We start from the raw sequence: 20,470 nt of genomic DNA, 5'->3' as shown, positions 1-20,470 counted from the left end.
TCTGCTCGAGCGTGAGGAAGGAGGCCGATGCCGAGGAGGAAGAAGAGGAAGAGAAGTCCGACTCGGAGGCGGAGAAGGTGCTGCTGTAGAGGTCGTCGGCCATGTTGGGATGGAGAATGATCGGTCGGTTCAGACCGTCCTCTTCTGTCCAGTGAGAGACGGTCCACAGGAAAACATTGTCTTTGTGGCAAAAGAAGGTCGGTGTCAGAGAGGAGAGGCCTTCTGGATCACAAACAAAAACAGAAGAAAAAGATCAGTCTCCTTCTTGTTTGTATATATCAATACCAGACTCCATTGAAAAAAACATGAATTTTATCGAGCAGAACACAAGAGCTGCTGGAATACCACTGCCTCCATCTGTTAGTGTGTTTGTGTTATTATGTGACTTTCAGTGGAGGAAGAAGTAATCAGATTCCTCCTATAAGTAAAAGTGCCACACAATAACACAAAACTAGTTAACCGCTTTAGCTTTAGCTTTAGCTGTTTTTGTCAATGGACTCTGGATCAGACGTCATGTATTTGACTTTGTGGTCGTGCAGTCACCACAGGTACAGTGTTTTGTCTCTGCAGTGTGTGTTGAGATATCTTTGTCCTCATGAAGCAGATCTGCTGTTTCATAACTAAAAGTCCTCAGACTCTTTCTAACTTCATTGTTTTCTCTCGCTGTTGTTCTCGTGCCAGCGGTCTGTGGGTGGGACTGTGGGAGTCGTTTGTTTTAAACATGTCGTTCTGGAGAGAAGCTCTTCATTTGCTTCCCACATGCAGATTGAAGCCAAACTCAATTGGCTTCCGATGCTGTCATGTTTTTTTCTTTTAGGTTTTTTTTCAGTTGTGTTTCTTTCTGTGAGAAGTAAAATTTGGTGAAACCTCGTATGAAACTTTTCATGTGTCGTCCTCATGCAGATTCATGTGGAGTGTTTGTGTCCAACATTCACTGTGGTCTGTTTCTGTTTGCAGCAGGAGAAACAAAACACTGAGCGAATTAAGTTATTATTCCTCGACCTGTTTGATTCTGTGTTAAAATAAAAAATAATGCAGATCTAAAATGTACTGAGAAGAATGTCTGTAAAGATTCAAATCCTGATGTAGGAAATGATGCTGCAGTGAATACGGAGTTTAATTAGTCAAGTTGACTTCGGACTTTTCTGTTATCTAACCTGAGGAAGAAGATGTCGGAGAGAAACAAGGTAACGTGAGGAACATCTACAATGTCCTGAACACAAAACCAAACTGTATCAGAGGCTGTTTGTGTCGACATCAGGGGCAGATATGACCCATGTCGCTGTGTTGAGCTGTTTATCCAACATCATACGTCATAATAAAAGACAGAAGTGCTTCTTGAAACAACAGATGGGTTATCAGGACATTTATTGGTCTGGAAATGATTCCTCGTTGATTCACCAGCAAACCAAAATATCTCCTCTCTCGTCCCATATGGTCCAGTGGTCTGACGTCCAACCAGCCTGAAGTTGGTTTCCACAAACAAACACTATGGGTGGAAACACGATCATCTCTTCAAACACAGAACCAGTGATGCCACCAGGGTCAGACTGAGACACATTCTCTCTCTCACGTAAAGAACAAACCTGAGTAAAAATGCAGATAATGTGAGAAAATCTCTAAATATTGCACCAAAGTTTTTACACTTGTGTTCGTTGTAACAGCAGCCGTGGATGAAACAGACTTGATGAATAAACTGATGTCTGTGAAGCGCGATGAGAGGAAACGTCAGATCTGAGGCTGGAAGCGTCCTCACATTTACACATGAAACAAACAGAAATGTCAGATTTCCTTCCTGTTTTTCCACACGGTCTGAGCCCTGACCTCATCTTCTTCTTCTGTGGTTTAAAGGCAGCGGCTGGAGAATCAGCTCCACCAGCTGTTTATCTCCAGCTCATACTGCGACTGTGTGATTCTCCTGCAGACCTTCCTCTGTCCAGAGCGGTTTGATATGAATTCTGGTGAAATGTCTCTTTACATGCATCACATCGCTCTGTTTCTGATCAGTTTTAACGAGCACAGCGAGCCGATCGCAGGACCTCCGTGGAGGATTTGCTGAAACCGCACAGTTAAACTTTCTCCCTCCTATCCTCTTTAATATTTCACTGCCCGTCTTCTTCTACATTTTTATTCAGTTCAGCTTCAGTTTTCTGAGGTTCTGCAGCAGAAACCTTCTCTCAGAGTTTTAAAATGCAGCCGGTACCTTTCTGTCTGGCCTGCAAAGAAATTAATCCCTTAAAGCTGCTGTTTATCGTCAGTTATTATTTACAGATTAATTGGAAGCAGGTTTGAGCTGATTCATCATTGTAAGATGGGAAAACACACACACCTGAACACACACACTCGCTCAGCAGTATGTTCTCCTTTATAATGCAAGAAATAAAGTCTCAGAGTCCCTCCAGGCTGCGGCTGCTGCCTCTGAAAATGCGTGAAAACCTAAAAAAAAGTAATTAGATTTGATGGAAAATCTCACGCTGACCCTCAGAGGTGTCACTCCCACTGTGAAAAGCCATCACAGTGTTACCAGACCGAAGCCTTTGAAGAGCCATCTCCGTAAAATCAAAGAAATGTAAAAAGTTCTGGGAGAAGTTTTAGACTCGGCGGAGGTCAGAGCTCCGTCATTGAACTCCCTTCGTCTTCAGAGCGTCAGATAAGGAGGTGCCACAGTCTGACCATGTAATGAGGAGCTGGTTAGTGTTGAGCCTCCGCTCACAGTCACTCCAATGATTTCACACACACAGATTGATTCACCGGTGGTGGTTGCGTATTGTCTCTGTGGCTGATGGAGCTTTGTCAAGTCTGAGTCTTTGAAATGAGCCGAATAAACACACACAGATGTTATCACTCTGTCTGGTTCAGTGGCTTCATTGGAGTTAGTCCAATGATTAAAGGTGCTATATGATAGCTTTTGCTAGTGCTACTCAACAGACAACTAATGTTTATGGTTCTGTGGAACGTTCAAAAGGCTCATGGAGTTTGTGGAACATGAACACATCACGCCTTCATGAACAATCATTATACAGTGTTAGCATTAACAGCCGTTCATGTACCGGTCCAGAGGAATCGTTGGTGGACTGAGGACAGGCTGGACGTTACAGTGACTCACTAGCACCTCTTCAGGAACAAAGAGGTATTACGAGACAGGCCAGCACCAGCTGGTTAGCATGCTAACTTCAGGAGATATCTTTGCATTGTGATACACAAACGTCTTTGACATTCTGTTGATAGTTTTAGTTAATGAAGGAAGTTGCCGGAGCCAAATCTGGCGAGTAGGGATCGCTCTCATCCCAGGACTGTTGACAGAAATCCTCATGATCACGTGACGTAATGCTGAATACTGACTCATGAAAGTTACTGCTTGCACCTGCTGCATGAACATCACCATGCTGCGCTACGTTCGTTTGTTTGTTCGTGACAGGGTCAGTCTTGGAACTTTTTGATTGCAGCTCTGATTTACAAGCTGAGGAGTTTCCCATTCACTTCAAGACAATCAATACAGTTTGATCACAGCACCATCTAGTGGATGTTTGGGGAACTGCAGCTGCTGCACTGATGACACATTCACTGTCGCCTCGTTCATTTGGACGTCGTCTCCCACCCCTGACACAAGCTCTAATTGGCTGTTTAAAGAAAAGTTGATTGTATTTTCATTTATTATTTCTTTTCTTACCTGGACCGGTGTGAATTTAGGAAATAAACAAATCCTTTCTGGATTTGATGAATGGTGTAATTACATCAGGTGCAGTGTCGCCATGGTGACGGCTGCTAACTTCCATAGTCTAATCAGTCGACAGGCTGAGAGAGAGAGACCTCAGTAACCATGGCAACCACAGCACGCACCGTGGTCACTGCGGTCTTGACACAGACACACACACACACACACACACACAATTTCAATTTATGACATTTCAGTGACTTTCATCAGTTCATTAAAACAATAAATGACCAACATCAGATGATTTTTCAACCATATTTTAAAGTAAATGATTTCAGATGTAATATTAAAATCTACACACACACACACACACACACACACACACACACACACACACAGTGTTGCAGTTCACCGCCCACAGACCGGCTGTTCTGCAGCAGCAGTGACTGTTGTTTTTTTCTCAGACAAACAGCAACAGGTTGGAACAGGGAACAGAGATTAGTGTGTGTGTGTGTGTGTGTGTGTGTGTGTGTGTGTCGGTGCAGTCGAGCCGACGATCTCATGTTGTCAAGTTAATTAGGCGACGTTGTTCAAAGTCAAACTGAATTTGAATTCTGCTCAGTTTCTGTGTCAGGAAATATAAATAAGAATGTTACTGTCGCAGCACCTGTGCAGGTGTTTCCTGTTTTTCAAAAGAGGATTTAAATAAAAATTGTAATTTATTTTTATCTGTAAGAAATTACACAAACTAGTATCAATCAACTACACCACGGTCACATGACGTCAACGTCTCCACCACTAAGCTTCCAACTGGTCATTTCATTTAGCTCTGAGCTCTTCTACAAAAGCCTTTCTTCTTAGAAAGTTAGTGAGAGTTTGAAAGAGCGTGAGTAGAAACACAACAATACAACCAGATGAAGACGGTCTGAAAAGCATGTCGCCAGTTGATACCAACAAAGATCAGAAACAAAACAAATCTTTACAATCAGCTGAAAAGGTTTCATCCCAGAGACACGGAGAGGATGAAGATGCTGTTTGTCTGTCCACACCACGTCCTAGCAGGGCTAACAGCTAACAGGGCTAACAGCTAACAGGGCTAACAGCTAACAGGGCTGAGCCAAAACTAACATCTACCCTGTTGTTTTTGTGTTTGAAAAAGAAGTGTGGATATAACAGTTTCCTTCCTCTCAGTTAAAGACGTGATGTCCCTGAACACAGCAGAGAAAGATGGGTTCAAGAAACTGATTAAAGTTCTGGACTGGTTTTGACTGTCTAATCTGCTCCTCTACATAAAAGGTCCTATCAGAGAAATCTGTGGTCGGAGTCGTCACCGGTTTTTTGATTAATCAAAACATGTTTTCACAGTAAATAGTTTCTCTGTTTTCATAATATTTAATATTCTCAAAGCTTAACTAATGATTCCACTGGTTTCTTCAGTCTTTATCAGGATATTCTTAGTGATTGCTAAGCTCCTGTGTGGAGGTGCAGCCGTTGTAGCGCCACCTTCAGGACAAACTTTAACAAACTCCACCATCTTTCAGAACAGATAAAAACTGAACCGACTGCTGCTGCCTGCAGCATTTTAAACACTGAGCATTGGTCATTGTTGCATAAGACGTTTAGAGCTGCTGGAGGTGGACAGAAGACACAGTGAAGAGTCCTGCTGTAAAATGTGTTGGTGTTAGAGAGTGGAGGAGGGAGAGTGGGCGAGAGAGGAGGATGTCAATCTGTGTGGGTGAGAGAGAGAGAGAGAGAGAGAGGGGGAAGCTTCTGCAGAACCTGAATTTTAGATGCTTTATTTTCTTTTTCCATTATTTCTGACAAACTGATGCTGTAGCAGAACAGTTTGTTTTAAAGATGTGAGGTGATGAATTTCTCTTTGCTTTCAGTCTCTTGTTTCTCTGCAGTCGACCACAGATTTACATCATGTTCTTCAGGCTGCATCTCCATCCTGAAAACCTGCTTCGTGTTCATCATGAAGCTGAAATGTTTCTAGATGTGACAGAACAAAGACAGAAACCACGGCCCTCTCTCGACCCTCTGTCCAGACTCTCCAAACTACTCTCCAGAGAGTTTGAATCTCAAAACACTGCTGACCTCCAACACCTCCCAAAGAGACCGACCACAGCTCTGAGGCTGCGTTCAGGTACCAGAGTCAGACGTAAACTCTGCTCTGTGGATGTTATTCCTGATTCACAGCTGCAGTTTGTTTGACAGACGTCTTTTAGTGCCTTTAGTGCCAAAACAAGAAAACCTGACATACTCCAGTTTCCTCGCTGCTGCACTCAGCTCCCTCCACCTGTCCAGCCTCCACCTGTATGTGTCTTCAAAGTTCGTTGTACATCATCCTACTTGTCGTGTTCATTGTCAAACTCAAACTAAAAAAAATCAGACTAGCTAGCTAACCTAGCTAACAATGGCACCAAAAATAGCGAACATGGTGAGATATGGTTGTCTATTTTCACCTTAGCTGGGTGAAGATAGCTGGCTAAGACCAGCTTTATTCGCCTCAGCTGGGCAGCACAGAAAAGGACTGACAACTGAAACGTGAAGATGTGGCTCAGAGCAAGAAACGCTAGTGTTAGCACCTGGTGGAGTCAAACTTTGTTTTGTTTAAAAACTGTAACTTATCAACTGCAGCTGTTTCCTCCTCTGCAACTGATAAGCAACCGACTGCAGAGTAAACAGTCTACTTCCTGTTTACACTGACATGCACCTGCCCAGTGTACACAGTCACATGATCTGTCTTTTCAGGTGTGTGTCTGGATGGAGATTATTTCTGATATGAAGCTCAAACACTTGTCTGGACATAAATTGTTTCAAAATGAAAACAGTGTGGACGTCTCCTCAGACTCACTCCATCTGTAACATCAGGCTGAGGCTGCGACTCTGATTCGTTGTAACGTGTTGTGAGTCTTTGCTACAGCACGAAAAGTTGTTGTGTCTCTAGCAGGAAGCAGAGACTCTGCAGCAGAGACTTCAACCTGCCGCAGCAGCTGATTCACATGCAAACAGCAGCAGCCTGATTCTGATCCTCAGACCAAACCAACCGGCCTCCAACACCTTCAATACTGCTCCGGGCTACACAGCCTCACTCTGACTCTCTGTTTACTCTCTGCAGGTAAACGTTTGATTCAATGAGCAAGGCATCCAGGTTGGGAGTGAGAATCCCTGAGAGAGCAGCTGAGTTCATGTTATTTTTTAAAGACAATTTTCTGACAAACATCTGCGGCGGCAGATCGTAACGAGACGATAAAGATGATGAATCGTTGTTGTGTGAGATGGGACGTGACTCTGACATCTGGATTTATTGACATTATTATGTTTTCTACCTGCTCACTGCTCAGTCACTGATGATCTTCTGCAGCTGTGTGTTCACTCTGATTCTCACTTCGATTGTCGTCTGAATCTTAATGTTGTTTTCAGTTTGTTAACATCAGAGGAAACGGTCGGACACATAAAACCACAACCTGTTTCTGTGTGTAAATGTCTGACAACACAATGAGAGGATTCCTACAGAGACAGAGCTTTTTATTAAAGAGGAAGATCCAGAAACATCTCTATATATCTCTACCAGCTCCTGGTTAAATCCCTGTTTTTGTCAATGGAGTCTGGTATAGTGATATATAGTGAAGTTTATGAAACATTAAATCATCATATTTCACAAAAATATGAGAATTTCTTCTGACGTTAGCAGGGGAGCCCTGGTAGAGGTTATTTCATCCCCTCAGTCATTATTTAAATGCCAGTTTTCTTTGGAGAATTGATGGTGTAGATGTGATTTATCATCCGTCACTTCATCCGTCTTTCATTCCTCAGATAAGCAGCTGTATTATTTGAATCTGTGTCCACATGTTTCTCATTTCCCAAACTTTCCGAGGCCACTTTTTATTCATTTAACAGCAGAGCAGCTTTTTCTTGTTTCTTAACAGATATTTGACTAAATTATTAATCATTTCTTCTGGCGTTTTTTACCCACAAATACCAGATTAAAACCCAGAACAGGAAAAAATTGACAGCACTTAACACTGAGAGCCTGAAGCAGAAGCAGCCAACAGGGGCCTCTAAATCCTGCAGAGTCTGGGTCAGACCCAGTTCTGTAGTCGATGCAGATTCAGGACAAAGAATAGACACGTTTGGTTTAGGCTGACCGAGTGACAACAGGTAAATTTACCTGGAATAATCAAACCTCCTTCAGAGACACTTATTAAGGTTTTTCCAGGTCTTACAAGGACCTTTTCCAGCTGTGTTTCTGTGGCTCCCTCACGCAGGTCTCTGTGGATGACTAAACATGAACCTGGATAAACCTGCAGATCTCAGAGTTTCAGCCTGAGGAGTCTGCCAGCTGGAGGCCAAACACTCATCACACACACATCTGGATTATTCATCACATCAGGGCTCTGCAGATACAGTCAGTGTGGTCTCACTCAGCCCAGGTTTCTACACCGACACCAGCCCTGTCTGCTGCATTTACTGTTTACAACACCGTGACTTAAAGGAAACATAACACAGGACGACTGACGAGTCTAAAAACTGCAGCGAACGTCTCACAACAGAGAAACAACATCACCTGAATTACTGTACAACAAACAGAATGGACCTGTCCTCAGCCTCTGGGAGGCGCTACCACCTTCTTTTTCCTGCTGCTTAATTTCTGATCTTTCATCATGACACCTGCAGCGAGGACCAACCTGAACGCTTCAAAGTGACCAATCGGCATTCGACTGCTTCAATCTACGTCATCACTGAAATCCCAAACATCCAATGTAATAAGAAACAGTAATCCTCCATCATTCATCCTGCATCATTAGTTATGATTCATTTAATCATGATAGCTTTATGCCAGAGAGGTGAAGTTCCATATCAGACAGTTGAGGTGGTTCAGGCATCTGGTTCGGATCCTCCTGGACTCCCTCCTTTGGAGGTTTTCCAGGGTAGACCCAGAACTCTGGAAGGTTCACATATCTAATCTGAGCTGGGAACAGCTCAGGATCCTCCAGGAGGAGCTGGAAAACGTTGCGATCTGACCCCAGATAAATGGAAGAAAATGAATGGATGGATGGATGGATGAATGGATGGATGGATGGATGAATGGATGAATGGATGGATGGATGGATGGACAGCTTTATGCTACACGTCATGTGACAGGTTTCCACGTTACAGCTACGCTAACAAGATGTGGAGAAAGTCGAGCATCTGGACAAAGAAGATTTGGAAAGATGATCCCAAAAAATCTGAGAAAGGAAACCTGGGAACTGTAACAGCTGCTGATAAAGGTGTTAAAGGTTAACGTTTAATGTCTGACTGACGTCGCTCCGTCCTTTAAACAAACCTGTCGTCAGCGTTTCCTGTCTCTGGTTTCTCAGTTCGAAGCCGTTTGATTTTTCATTTTGCAGGAAACTGAGCTGTAATTCAGCAGGAGGAAGAACAATGAAGAAAAACTCTGGATTATTCATGCCGTCAATTTACTGCTCTGCTGTCTTCACACAACGGGGAGAGGTGTGTGTGTGTGTGTGTGTGTGTGTGTGTGTGTGCGTGCGTGCGTGTGTGTGTGTGTGTGTGTGTCCTGCTTTCATGCAAGACAGAATTCAATTAGGAGATGATGTAGTTCCACAGAGTCTCCAGTTTGGATTTGACAGCAGAGAGATGATGGTGTTTTATTCATTTTACTGCTCATCACACACACACACACACACACACACACACACACACACAAACAGGTTTCAGCTAAACATGACATTCAACTGTCGTCTTTATGTGAAAACCCACAGAGTGGAACTGATGAAACAATACGAAGGTTTTAACTCATTATTCCAGTTTAACCTGTGAAATATCAAAGTCTGAATAATGCCAGAATTTCTCTATAAGATTTATTCCAGACCAATTTAATATCAGCTCAAAGGCTTGTTTTTCAGAGTTTAGAACCACTTCTCACAGCCAGGAAGTCAGTTAGCATGTTAGCATGTTAGCACTTCCTGTTCCCTCGTCCCAAAGTCAGTGTGTTTCTGGTTAAATGTCTGAAATAAGGTCTGTGGTTTTAACACAAGCTCAAGACATTTTCAGGTTTTATTCTCCAACATAAAATGGGTCAGTAAATCCCCCACTCCTGATGTTTGAAGCTTTTACGTGTCTTAAAAAAGGCGGTTGCTAACGAGTGTCTAAATGAGACTACAGAGGTTGTCGGGGACGTTAACATGAAAACCCATCTACTCACCAGTCCACCTTTACAGCCTCGTTGTGTTTCTACTCACGCTCTTTCAAACTCTCACTAACTTTCTAAGAAGAAAGACTGAGGACTAAAGACTAAAGACTGAAGACCTAAACCTGGAAGGATCAGAAACGTCACAGTTTATTTTCTGTGGAGGAACCAGGCTGATGCTAACTTCAGGTTGGACTACAGAAACACTGAATATCAGGCTTTCAAATTAAAGATTATTAAAAATATCCAGGAAGAGAGTGAACCTGTGAAGACCTCCACCCCTGAGTGTTTCAGTGTTTCAGGTTATAAAACAGGATTTGGGATAAATATTGAATGTACACACTGTTCCTGGATCTGTGTGTGTGTGTGTGTGTGTGTGTAGTGTGTATTTCTGTGTGTGTTTGTTCTGCGTTAGTGTGAAATCTGTCACTTCACACACGTCTGGATGTTAGAATATGTACATACATCCTCCTCAGTGTGTGTGTGACACTGCAGCTTAGAATAACAACAACCCTCTGACTGGAGGCTGAAACAACAACAACACACACACACACACACACACACACTGCAGCAGGTGTAGGACTGAAGGTAAACCTCCTTCTGTGCCTCATGGTGTCCAAACACCTGAACGTCTGAGATGGACGACGCAGCTCTACATCAGGCTACGCTAAGTTTCACTGCCTCAGCTGCAGATGTTACCGCATTATTCTGTATGTTTTATTTAAGTATTCAAATCAGTTAACTCCACCCATCGGACAATATGAAAATCTGCTTTAAACTCTTGGAATGATTTGAACTGTTCCTTATGGGCTGTGGTCACATTAAAGTTACAGTTAATGTTAGCTCTGCTCTGCTCCGAGACAGTGGAGCTTTTAACTATTTAGCTACGTAGCTAACATTACCTGGCTAACGTTAGCTTAATTCACTGGTGACCAAATCAGCATCATAATGTAACAAACGTTTAGAAAAACGTCCGCGATCAACTTATTGTGTTTTTTATCGTGATGGGTGATAAAATCGTAAATCGTCCCATCACCAGCGACATCTATTCTCCATCATATGTAATGTTACAGTTTAGCTAGCAGATAAAAGCGGTTTCATCATGACAACTGGACATTAGCTAAGCTAGGCAGGGCAGCTTCACCAATAGTCTAATTTTACCAAAAACCAACCAACAAACATCTGAAAGGTCGAACACTCAGGTGCAGAGAGAGCAGGACTAAAGGTCGTCAAACATCTTGAGTTTCGGTTCAGTTCCTCACCTGTACCTGAAACGACACCCCACCCACCAACACAGCTCCGTTCATTCGTTTAAAGCTCAGCTGTTTTCAGTTTGTCTGCTAATAATGAGACATACACTATAACAACAGCTGTTTAACTCATCTCCTTCAACCTCATTAATCACCACTCGGAAACATCCGTATATTGCTAGCTAGCTAGCATGCTACAACCGGTACAAGATGCTATAACAGGAGCTGAGTTCAGCCACAACGAACCAGTAAAAACAGCAGAGTGAACATTTAGCTCGCTGACGTGCTGAACATGACACTAAAGCTGTGATGTTAAACCTTTCAGTTGGTTCTTTGATGCTGAACACTCGTCTCATCCACCTGCTGGTTTTACAGATGCTGAGAGTTTCCACACCACGCACAGAAACATTCACACTCATTAGTTCCAGTGAAGCCTCGTTTGGCTGCTCTGTGTTTCAACACAAATCACCTGATGATGTCACGGCCTCATTAGCATATCAAACACTGTGATGTGCAGTGTGTGTGTGTGGATTAGCAGAGTGTGTGGCTGTGATTTGTCAGCAGACTCTGTGGGAGTCGACAACTTTGTTCGTCTCCGTCGGGAAAAGTCGGATTTGTCTGCTTCTGACAAACTAAACACTCTCAGTGTGTGTGTGTGTGTGTGTGTGTGTGTGTGTGTGTGTGTGTGATGGAATACTACAGATGAGTGCAGCCATGTTTGTATTTTACTATTTTAAAAACAGGAAACAAACTGAAAAAAATCACCACTGAGAACCACTGAGAAAAACAGATTTTACTGGGAGCTGCTGGAATATCACTGCCTCCATCTGTTAGTGTGTGTGTGGTATTCCAGCAGCTCCCAGTAAAATCCCTGTTTTTGTCAATGGAGTCGTGATATATAGAGATGTTTCTAGATCTTATCATCTTTATAAAGTGATTATAAATGCCAAATATTTGGACTTAAAGTAAAGTGTTGCTAAGTGTTATTGTTTCCAGAAACCTCACTTTATATCAGTACCAGACTCCATTGGCAAAAACAGTGATTTTAGTGAGCAGAACACAGGAGCTGCTGGAACACCACCGCCTCCATCTGTGACTCTGACTCTCAGCTGAAGTGCAGACTAACGGTGTTAAGGTGAGTTTCTTTTTGCCTCTGATCATCGGCATCAACTCAAACACTGGAGGTTACAGATTCTCCCTGAGTTAAAGCAGCGAGCTCCTCTGCTCAGTTTAAAGTTTCTCCTCCTGATGCTGCACACGGAAGTTTCCTAGTTTAATTAGAAGAAATAAAAAGACAAAGTTTATACACGACCACACTTTAAACTGCTTCTACATCTGCTACACACACACACACACACACACACACACACACACACACAGGCAGTTAGTAATGGTTATTGATCTGTGGTCATGTCTTCTGATCTCTGGCTGTAATTGATCAGCGCTGCTGTCAGTCTGACATGAGTCACCGGGCGTCGGCTGGACGGCAACACACACACACACACACACACACACACACACACACACACACTGAATTATGTTGACAGTAACAACAGGGTAATGGTGATCGTTATGTAACTGATGATGATGATGATGATGATGATTTCATTACACACACACACACACACACACACACAGCTCCTCCCTCTCTCTGCAGGGAGGTGGACGAGCGGCACTGAGCTACAATCTGTTGACAGATGACTCTGTGTGTGTGTGTGTGTGTGTGTGTGTGTGTGTGTGTGTGGTACTTTTACTTCAGTAAAGTATCTGATTACTTCTTCCACCACTGAGAGTCACAGTAACACAGACACACTAACAGATGGAGGCAGTGGTATTCCAGCAGCTCCTGGTTAAATCCCTGTTTTTGTCAATGGAGTCTGGTATAGAGAGATATAGAGATGTTTCTATAAGAACAAACGTCCTCCTGTAGTGTTTCCTTCCTGGTGTGTTTGTGTGTTTTGGGTCTAAATGTAAACCAGGTTGATAATGTGCGAGCGAGCAGCGGCCACATCGATCCGAACCCGACTGTCTGTACAACAACAACACAGCCGCTAACGAGGGAAAGTGATTGTTGCCACGGCGATGCCTGACAGCTTGTCAATAAGTCATCTCAGCAGGTAGGCTGCTGGACACTGACGGGCGAGAGACTATCACTGACCACAGGACAAACAGAGAGAGAGAGATGCTGTGTTTTTAGGTTTCCTGCTGCAGCCGAGCTGTTTGAGCTGTGAGATCCAGATGTGTTGGTCACAGCTGCCTGACTGTTTCTCTAATACTGAACAAAACCTCTGTCACGTCAGTGTCTGTGAACACGGCTGCAGAGGGTGTGACGCCCCCGAGACACTTTCTGAGGGACGTTTAAAAGCCTGGAGCTGAAAAGGGCCTTTAAGACCAGAAGTCGGCCACGTACAAACACAGAGACGAGGATTTTCAAAGGCTGGAAAAATGAAAAGCTTCATTAAAAGCAGCCGTTAGCAGCCGTTAGCAGCCGTTAGCAGCTGCTGCGAATCGTGGACGTTCAGACAACTCTCACTGATTTACTGTGACACTGAAGGAAAGTTAAAATCAGGAGGATTCTGAATGGAGTTCTGCACTGATACGAAGCATCAGATTTACAGGTGTGTGCACATCAGTGATAATGATATCCACACTGAATGTGATAAATGTGTTTCATGTCGTTATGACGCTGAGGAGGACGAGTGTGATTTTTAACACAAATCTGTGATCGGGTGCAAAGAGCTTCACCTCACAGTCTCCCCCCTCCTCACCCCTCCATCTGAAAACTGCTGTTCATCCTCAGTACATGTGTATCCGCAGCCCTTATTACCTGCATTTAATATGTGTTTTAATGTTTTTCAGAGCATTTTTCAGTTTTATTCTCTCTTTACTTTTTTAGTCTAAATTCAAACTCATCGCGTTGTTTTCTCTGATGTTTTTATTTAAATCATTCAGACGTTTGTGAAGCAGAGGGAAAGTCGTTATAGTCTGAAGTTTAATTACTGCTGAAAACTTAACGCTCAAATTTGAATTCAGAGCTGAAGAACTTTCATTTGAAAACCACTGATTTGAATTGATGTGGTTTGATTAAAAGGCTCGTTAACAGATTTTATATTTTGTTACTGTAGGTCTGATGTTTGACTTGTTTCTCTTCATCTCACTTTATTTCTCTGCTGTAATTATTTATCTCCCTGTCGCTCTGAGGCCAGGAAGTGTTGGACTGTCGCCGCCTCTCCTCCACACTTCCTCCTGTTTTATTTTTCTGTTCTATTTTCGGTTTGTTCTGATTATCTCGTGTTAAAAATGTCTTTTTGGCTCCTGAGCCGATTCAATCTGTCGTCCATTCTGCTGCTTCATCTCCCTCTGTGGTCATTTTCTCTCTTTTATTGTTTTGCATTTCATTGGTTTTCTAGTTTTGTGTCTCTGTTGCCTTTTTCTGCTCGTTTCCTGTCTCTAACCTTCCTTTATGTCTCTTTTTGTCTGTCTCTTGTGTTTCCAGTTGTTTCCGTCCGTCTCTTCATCATCTCTGTCTCTCAGGTTATTTCTGTCTCTAATTAAATTTGGACTCTCACAGATCAGTTTATGAGGAATCTAAATATAAATGAAGTTAAAACAGGTCAGTATATAAATACTCTGACAGCTCCTCTTTCTTTTCTTCGCACTGAGCGCGTGCAGTCCGCCCCGGGACAGTTTTGGATTAAACGTGTCGACAGATTTAGCGGCGTAGCGGTGGCGTGGCGGCGGCCTCGCCTCCTGTTTGCTGTCGTTGTGTTTTAACACTTTCACCTCTGATGGTGTAAAAAACATTTCCATGTCGTCGTCTGTTCGAACGTGTGACAGGAGGAGTTTCCTCCTCTCATCCTGACTGACCCTGACGTCCCGACAGGGCGGATGATCTCTGTTCTGTTTCAGGAAACACAGTCAGATAAAAGAAGATGCTGATTCATTCTGGGTTTAAGCTCAAAACTTTTCTCCTGCAGAGAGAAAACATCCTTTATCTCTCTGTCATTTTACCTGTATATGTTTTTTTCTTCCAATATCTCAGCAGTATTTTCCATTAGTGTGGCTGTCGTGGTTCTAACTTTGAACAAAGGGCTAATGCAGAAACTCATTTTACATGTTTAGATTCGTCTCCGTCATCAGGAGGCGTCTGATTGGTCGCAGGTTTGTTCTGCAGCCACAAAGAGTCATGAAGAACAAAGAGTCCTGCAGCCGATGGTCTGACTCTACTTTAAACACAAAAAGCAGCTCGTCATTAAACGAATAATCAATAAAGCAGTTAATCTCTGTTTATGAACCCTATACTGAGTTTTCTGCGAGTCTGTTTCCAGTCGACGACCTTCTATCTGTTTCAAGTCACATCACTGTCCTTTAACAACCTTTAACCAGGTGAAGGGTTTTAGTCATCGGACGCCTGGATAGTTATCTAGTTATCAGAGAAATGAGCTGAACAAACCACTGCTCCCACAGCTGAGACCCTTTTAACACGAAGCTGCTTTATTCAGTGTTTTTACTGGTTTTAATCCAGTTGAAGGCAACTGGACGTCTTTTAGGTTTCTTGAAAACATTTCACCTCTCATCTGAAAGGCTTCATCCGTTCTAAAGGCATAATAAAACCGATGTGTTTTCATTTCACCTGTCACACTCAGATATGTCCAAACGTTTGTGAGATCAAATCGACTGGAAAGTTATTTTTCTGAAGGAAACAAAGTTTGATGAACGTTTGAACGACGACATTCTGAATCCATGAAGGTATGAATATGTGAGGAGGGATGTGATGGATCCACCCTCAGTGAACAACCTCCCACCACCATCACCACAGCTACAAAACCTCGCCTCAGAAAATGGTTGTTGTTTCTTCTCTTTTTTTTCTCTCGAGAGTTTTCCTGACCTTCTACCTCTGCTGCACCTGAATCTAAATTCTGTTGCTTTTTGTTTTCATGACACTAAATCTAAAAGAATTCAGATTATCAGGCTGTAAACATCCAACACTCACAGAGAAACACCAACAGGAAAAAACAGGGTTTCTGCAGGTTTAAGACTTTTTAAGACGACGTAGAAATTACTTGTTTCATCGATCAGTATGAAAACCAGGAGAGAGGTGTATAAATCTATTGACATTTCAGCAGCAATAATTCCTAAAATATTAATAATTAATCATTAAACAGGACCTGGACTTGGATAAACAGCAGATAGTGGGTGGATGAATGGATGGATGGATGAATTAATTTAAAAAATAACCTTTTCCTTGAAGATCCACATATGAATTTTACATAACGTCAGATTTTCCAGACAGTTTTTTGCTAAAATCAAACACAGAAACATGATCTAAGTGACATTACAGCCTTCAGCAGATCAGAGGAAACATTTCAGATCTTTGAGAATTAAAATCCAGAGTTTTTATTTCCTCCCTGTGAAGGAGCCTGGATTAAAGTCCTCCTGATGAAACGTCTTGGGGTGATGAAGACAGTTTTTGCCCCCTGAGCAGAGAGTAAACAACATGAAACCATTGTGGCGTTTTACCGGCTGGAGACGCCATCGCACGCCCGTCACAGAGAGAGAGAGGTCTACGACACAGCTCACCTCCCTGCACCACCCTGAACCCCAACAGTCTGGACCCACAGGACGCCTGACAGACACGACTCGGGTGAAATCTGGGAATTAAATTAAAGGGAAGTTGGGACTCACCCTGCAGCAGCAGTGACGGCGGCGGCGGCGGCGGTCTCGGCGGTGGGGTCACCGCCTGCACTCCGACACAGCCGAGCACTGAAGCAACACTTTCCTGGAAGAACAAGTTGTCACCATCCTTTCATCCTCTGGTTTCCTGCTGGAAGCAGAAACACTCGTCGGCAGGAGAATCCAGACGTCTGGTTGGAGGTTTCGTTTTCTCTTTTTTATTTTGTTGGTTTTATTTTGGCGAGATAAAAGCGTCTTCCTCTGCTGCTCTGCTCGCGCCGCGCCTTCTCTCCCTCTCTCTCCTCGCTCTCTGCCTTTTCGACAGCAACTGTGAGGATGAGGAGGATGCTGCCTGGCGCTGGCTGTGTCTCGTCGCCCGTGGCAACCAGTTGCTATAGCGATGGACCCGAGCTCATTGGGAGACGGAGGTGATGATGGAGACGTGGGGAGACCTATGGAAGGACGGAGAGGAGCCAGGGTTTGTTTACATGGGAAGTTCACTGAAGAACGGATCAGCTGGAGTGTGTGTGTGTGTGTGTGTGTGTGTGTGTGTTAACATGATGTTTTTTCTTTTCACACTTTCAGTTGAGATGAAAAAAGAAAATAAACAACTTAAGTGAAACATAATGAGACTGAATCTGTTAATGAGAGAGCAGTGACTCCAGTCCAGTAGGTGGCAGTAATGCATCTCTAAGCTGGTTCACTAACCACCAATAAAGCACTGCAGGACTGATCCTAAAACCAGGAAGTCAGTTAGCATGTTAGCATGTTAGCTCTTCCTGTTGTCAGTGTGTTTCTGGTTAAATGTCTGAAATAAGGTCTGTGGTTTTAACACAAGCTCCAGACATTTTCAGGTTTTATTCTCCGACATAAAATGGGTCAGTAAATCCCCCACTCCTGATGTCTGAAGCTTTTACGTGTCTTAAAAAAGGCGGTTGCTAACGAGTGTCTAAATGAGACTACAGACAGATAGACAGGTACAGACGACAGGTGATTACAGGTGATGGCTGATGGTGGTCAGATGGAGAGTGGAAGGAGCAGAGGAGGTAAAAATAACTGAACTCTGAACAACTTCAACTGTTTCTGTTGTGTTGTTTGTTTCTAAGAGAAAACAGGAGACATGTAATCACTGCAACCTGAAATTATCCCAAACACACACACACACACACACACACACACACACACACACACACACACACACACAGTCTTTAAGTGTGTGTCCCAGCTGGCAGCTGTGTTATTATAGGATGTTAATGTTAATGCTGTGTCCTGTGTGATGGAGGCGTCATCACAACAGCTGCAACGAGACCACAGTGTGTGAATGTGTGTGTGTGTGTGTGTGTGGTGAATACTTATTTCACAGAAAGTCACACGTTAACATATTTCAGAAATATCTATCTCTACCAGACTCCATTGACACAAACAGCAATTTTAGCGAGCAGAACACAGGAGCTGTGGAATACCACTGCTGGTTTGTTTGTGTTATTGTGTGGTACTTTTACTTCATTTGACTTCTTCCGCCACTGAAAGTCACACAGTAACACAAACACACAACAGAGGGAGGCAGTGGTATTCCAGCAGCTCCTGTGTTCTGCTCGATAAAATTCCTGTTTTTGTCAATGGAGTCTGGTACTGACAGTCAGACTTTGTGCCTCAATAACCAAATTTGTTAAATTAATAAACAGGAAACAGGAAAATAAATAATTCACTCACCTTCAGACATCTTCAAGGCTCCTGTTCTCTCAGCGTTTATAACCAATAATCTCCGCTGCAGCTCGTCAGGTAAGAACACCTGCGCTCACACCTGTCTGACGTGACGCAGGTGTTAGAGAAGTATCTTTGTCCGGCTTCATGAGGAACAGAAACTCCCGCTGATACTGTCCCCGTTGCACTTTTCTTTGCAGCTCTGCGGACAAGTTTCCGAAAAAGTTGCGTGTAAACAGGAAGTGAACGTAAGGTCAAAAGTTCGATCCGCGCTGCGCTGATTGGTCGAATCAGATTCAGTTTGTTTTATTCATTTATTTAATCACTTTTCAAATTATAAATTATAGTTTTCACACAAAAAATTATAAATAAACCACAGACATTTCTTGGAGGTCAAGACGGTAAACTCGCGAAGTCACGTGATCACGGCGGAAAACAACATGGCTGTCCGCATCGTCACACTGTGCTGTTGTCTTTACATGAAGGAGCTATTGCTGCTGCCATTGACAGACTCCTGTAACACTGACAGCTTCACTGATACATTAAGAGTGTAAATATGTCACATACAACAATAATGACTTATTTAACGTGATGAAATAATGTTTGTAACTTTACCCGTCAGAACGGAGGACGCCATGTTTGTTGGCCTTTCGATGTGTCTGACAAATAACAAGCATCTTAGTTACTTAGTAACTTATGAAGAGTACAGGTTATAACTCTGACTGTTCACTGATCCTGATCAATACTACACTGGTTCTACTGATTTGTGTCCTGATCAATCATTTACACCCAAAAAATATGGTTAAAAATGCCTTTAATGTCCTGAAAGTCTTTAACTCTTACACTCATCAAACAGCTGCTCTGAACCAGGCCACATCTGCAGGCTGTGAGCGCCCTCTGCTGTCTGTCATTTATATTGAAATACAAACACCTGAACTCTCACACTCATGTTAACTCGTGTTAATCTGACTTCACCAGAGGAATTCATGATCTCTGATGTCCACCCAGAATAAACCTCAGAGGAAACTGAGGCTTCTAATGGAGACAAATACCAAAATAAACTCATTCAGGCTGAAACACTGAATCTCAAGTTACAGCTTGTTTTGCAGATTTTCTCTCTGCATTCTGTCTGTTTTCCATCAAATAAAGACAGAAAAACTCTCCTCTGCTTTTTATCTCATTTTATTATTTCTCAGTAGGAAGAAGGAAACACCAACAGGTCTGTGACAGGAAGTGCAGTTTTGACTTCATCCCAGCAGGTGGCAGTGTTGGTTCACTGACTTCCCTCTTTATTCTGATGATCAGTTTACAGTTCTTAAAGCAGAGTAATGGTTAATAAACCTGAATCCTGCATATTCATATAATCTATCATCTGATTTAACACTTTGAATTAAATCTTTATTTTCAAACTGATGGAAGCAGCACACTGTGTCAGAACAAGAAATAACTTATTCATTTATCTTTTTATACTTATCATCAACAGTCAGACTGAATTTAATCTTTTTCCTTCACTGAGTCTGATTTATTCTCATCAGACTGTATTTTGTTTCTGGTCTGTATCAGAAATAGAAAAAACTTTTAAAGGAGATCAATTCTGCTTTTCATCTTTTAATCTGACAATCAGGAGAAAAACAAACATAGAAGAGGAAATAAAACAACAAGAAAAACTGGTCCAATCAGTCTGAACATAAAGAGGGTAGAAAATATTCATCATTAAACATGTACAAAATCTAATTCTTACATTATTCCTTGATTAAAAAGACCTCGACTAATTGATTAATCAGTTAATTTAATCTTAAATGATTTTTTACAAAACAGAACACCAGTTTTCAGCTTCAGCTCAGTTTCTTCATCTTTATTTTTCATTGTGTGAACAGGAAGTTTTAAAAATAAAAACATTGAACTCAGCAGGAAAATGTAAAGAGAGACTCGACCTGATGAACCAGAGTCGATGTGAGTCGACACCACTGGGGGGCGCTGTTGATCTGT

At 42.6% G+C, this 20,470-nt stretch overlaps 1 long non-coding RNA gene across 1 annotated transcript; it reads right to left on the bottom strand.

Moving 5' to 3' along the window:
• Positions 1–128: 128 nt before the first annotated feature.
• On the bottom strand, positions 129–18,705 carry LOC108873895 (uncharacterized). The gene is made up of 3 exons (XR_001959565.2): positions 18,491–18,705; positions 16,790–17,229; positions 129–222 (listed from the first exon to the last, which is right to left on the bottom strand). It is a non-coding gene; the product is annotated as an uncharacterized LOC108873895 (long non-coding RNA).
• Between the last annotated feature and the right edge of the window lie 1,765 nt (positions 18,706–20,470).

This window comes from Lates calcarifer, linkage group LG3 (genome assembly GCF_001640805.2).
Source record: "Lates calcarifer isolate ASB-BC8 linkage group LG3, TLL_Latcal_v3, whole genome shotgun sequence".
Taxonomy (NCBI): domain Eukaryota; kingdom Metazoa; phylum Chordata; class Actinopteri; family Centropomidae; genus Lates; species Lates calcarifer.
This window is presented reverse-complemented; position numbering and strand designations above follow the sequence as displayed.